This window comes from Amblyomma maculatum, chromosome 2, assembly GCF_055883805.1.
Source record: "Amblyomma maculatum isolate TAMU_Amacu chromosome 2, ASM5588380v1, whole genome shotgun sequence".
Lineage (NCBI taxonomy): Eukaryota > Metazoa > Arthropoda > Arachnida > Ixodida > Ixodidae > Amblyomma > Amblyomma maculatum.
The window spans coordinates 154,656,833-154,660,849 of record NC_139345.1 but is presented as its reverse complement, the minus strand read 5'-3'; the positions used below and the strand labels follow the sequence as shown (position 1 = coordinate 154,660,849).

The window sequence follows — 4,017 nt, the reverse complement described above, 5'->3', positions numbered from 1 at the left end:
CTCCAGGAATGCGTTATCCAAATTCTCTTGCGTTAGTGCCTGAGAGGCAAACTGTCACGGAGGATACCCACTCGAACGAAAATGCGTCCGTTGTGCTGTGCGGTGTCAGTGCACGTCAAATATCATAAAGCGGTCGAAATTACTCGGAAGCCCTTGACTATGGCCCCCCTTTCTGTTTTTGCCTTCCTCCCTTTCCTTACGGTGCGGTACAGTTGTCCATAGAACAAGCGTGACAGATGCTGCACTTTCTGTGAACCAAATATTATTATTGCAGCCGTCCAGACGTGAACAGAATAGTGATGTCATACTTTCGCATTCGCAACCTCCCAACAATGAGGCGGACCGAGGGATTGGCTCTCTTAAACGGCAAGCCAGCGTGATATGCGTTGACAAAACTGAATGGTGTACAGCGACGGCAATTATTTAAATAATCTGCAGACAATAGGGATGCATTCCTACTGGGGCATCAAGGTCTTAATCTCGGTTTCTAACAGGGATCGGCCAGGGTATTGATATCTTCTTCCACGCCATCTTTTGAAAGAGAACACCCACACTCAAATTGCTTGTGTTGGCGGTACTGCGGTCTCAGTGTCTTCGTTACGTGCTCATATATTGAAGGTGATTGTTTAAGCTCTGCCTAACGCTTCCTCTTGCAGTACGGCTTCAGTTTCCCTCACGTGTGGGCAATGTTTCGTTCAGCGCATGCCTGCCGATAGCGGCAAAGTCATATATCGAAAACTGGCATGAACGCTACAAGCACTGAGATACAAACCGCGCAAAGAATAATGAGCCAAACGTAATATTTCAAACTTTAAATACTCAATATTGGCTAACCAGCCTGTATGTCAACCCCCTAAACTGAATTCTGATGCACACCGTCGCTACCAAACCAAAGCCGACACGAGCGACTTTGAATAAAGCACTTAAATTGATAAAATCTAAATCCTAGCAAAACAAACTATATGTGTGATGTGTAGTCCTTTACAGTCTGCTACGACTTTTTGAGAAGCTCATAAATACATATCGTAGTGCGTAGCTCCGAAAAGGATGGTTAGTAAGAAATGGAGCAGCACTAGTCTATTCTATCTCTGAGGGGCTACTCAATCGCATCACTGTTCGAACATACATTGGCAGTAAAAAAGGAGCAAATTTTAAAAAATAAACTTAGCGATGCATGTTGAATCAAGCCTAGGACCTTGGATATGGATATTTCTTTGGTGACATTTTCAGAATTCATTTTGCGTCCAGTGAAGTGTTGTGACGCTAAAGTTCACTGTCATCCCTGCTGTCCGTGTTCGCATGCGCTACGGTATAGGTTGTCCAATGTATGATTAGCGGAAGAATCATCAGAAACCATAGCCCCATCTAGCTCCTTACTTATCTCTCGCACTTCTATATTACTTCCCACAGTCATGAACAGATTTCGGAAGCCGTAGCATTTACGTAAGAACAGTAGCCTGGCATTAGGAGAGTGGTACTGAAATTTTTCAAGACGTATTGTGAAATATCCGCTCTGGAGTATTGGTGACAGAGATCTCTGAAGACGAAACATTAATTTAGCGTGAACGTGCTGCTGCTCTACAGGACATCACGAACTAAGGTACTAACCGGTTCATAATACTGCGGAAGACACGAATTTGTCACAATTTATTACAGAGTTAAGAAAAACAGTAGTATTTGAATGCATTATTCTAGGCCGTCGGTGTTTATTGAGACAAGCCTACTGATAAAAGGAACCGCCAAACGTTTTGAATCATGCTTGAACGCAGCACGACACAACATAAAACCTCGCACTTGAATACAAAGCGGGCTTCATCCTAAACTATTTCTATAACGGTCGGGTGATTGCATGCTGCGTCCATGGCTTCAGTAATATCCGTGATCTTGTATCCAGACTCACACATGTTGACCAAAACACAGGTGCTCGGCTGCATACGGATTCTTGAAGATATTGAAACACTCTTCATTGAAATGATGCACGGCCGCTTCGTAACAATCAAAATTTCTCACAGATTTCTGGGATGACAGGAGTGCCTCAGTGACAGCTGGGTTGCCTTGAGAGATGAACGACGCTATCTCCGCGACTTTTTCTTTCAAGAAGTGCCTGTTACGGAGGGCTTTCCGCAGCTTTCGAGCCAAGGATTGCTGTTCGTGAATATCGGTAGCGTTCGCCAGCTGGTTGCGAATCAAAGCGATTGGCACGTCGCGGTTCGAAAGCGGCCGACATTGCACTTCTGGAAGAACAATTGGTATTGTTTTTTTTTTGCTCCTTGGAATTCACTAAGTGATAGTTTTCCGATTTTCAGGTCACCATACTGCATGACGTGACTCTCAGTGGTCTCTTTCCCGGCAAACTTGTATTGGTCTTCGAGAGTTACTTTCTTCAGGTCTTCTTTGTCAGATTCCTCCATCCATCTCACGCTGTACTCGTCACCCAAGTACGCCCTTCGCTTCTCGTCCCAGTAGCAGGCGTAGGATTCCTCTTCAGGTTTAGCTGCCGTCATAGCGTAGACGTTCAGGTCCTTGGGAAGAAGTCCATCGAACATGGAACCAGAATTACAGGCCTCCGTTTAGATGACCATTTTGGCGAACCTTTTGTTATCGTGCATTCTCTTGATCGTCTTGGCAAACCTCTCAACAAACAGCAACCCTCCCTCACGAAAGTAAAGGCGACCCGGAGCCCCATGTCCCGAGAAAAAGATGAAGATATGGTCGTTCTCACCACTGGCGATGACTTTGCCGCTGCCTCCTCTACTTCGTGTCTTTCAAGTAGGCACCGGAAGTCATCGGGGGTAACCAGATCTTCTGTATAGTCTTTTGGAACGCCGTTGTAGTCGTTTGGTCCTTCTTGGTGATTGAATAATTCGCCACGCTTAGGGTTCCATCGGTGATACGCAATGTCGTCGTACATCATAACAATGATGCGTTCGGCGGGAACACCGTGGTTATGTAGCACTTGGTACGCATGACAAACGTCTGCTTGATGTCGGTAGTTTTCACAGCTACGAGAACCAGCTACCAAAATAGCCCAGAGTTTGGGCTCACCACTTGTGGTTTTATTGTTATTAGGTATGATTGGTTTACCTAAGCAGCATCCCTCTACGGAAGCAGCACTAGACAGTTTCAAACTAATTAATGATAGGGCGAGCAGCAACCATTGGGCCATGGCTGATACATATGTAACAACACTCAGTGGGGATCGCTTTTAAAGCCCTGGACTGATGACACAGGAAAAATGTATCAAGAATCCGCAAAATGTCAATGAATGCATATATGCCTGACGCTCTTCTTTGTCACGCACTTTTGGACAGAAAGAATAAGCTATCTCTAAGATAGTCTGGCTTTGGGGGGCGGCGCTCAGTGGGTAGCAAGATAAGCAACACTGTTTTCGAACAGTAAAGCAAAAATTTGGTACTCAGCGCCGTCAGTAAGATTGCTTAGTACGCTGCGATACTGATACAAAAGTAGCTCGTCTGCACTCCCCCTTCCCCCATTTTTTATGCTGTAGCATATATAGCCCGACTTTGCTATGCAATGACTTTCATGTGTACATTGTAGGCTTGTCCAGCAAGGTACTGGAGGCCCTTTGAGCGGTATTTTTGTACAGCTCACTCCACATCTAAATCTAGTCAATTATCTAGAAAGCAAACGTATTGTACTTTACTTATATATGTTCCTAAATATTCAAATAAAGTTAAACAGCTGTTCTTTGACAGTGTAGAATCTCTTGTTATAATGGAGAGCGTATTGTAGTTGTCTTTGCGATACTTTTTCTTACTCTTGCAAAAGCAATAATGCAATAATAATGTAAGCCTTCTTCCGTCAAAGTGAGATGAAATAATTCTTTGCAATTGAGACATTCCCACTTTCGCTTCAGTTCTTTTATTCGCTTGTATACATGGAAAGATGCTTTAGTTATTCAACATACAGCAGTCCACAATACGGTGAGATCAGATCGGCTTTTATGAGACGCAAAACAGCGATATAAAATTATGCAATCAATAAATTTTTCGACAG

General features: G+C 44.0%; 1 pseudogene; it reads right to left on the bottom strand.

The window, feature by feature from the left end:
• Window positions 1-1,682: 1,682 nt before the first annotated feature.
• Window positions 1,683-3,166, bottom strand: LOC146200213 (legumain pseudogene; annotated as a pseudogene).
• Between the last annotated feature and the right edge of the window lie 851 nt (window positions 3,167-4,017).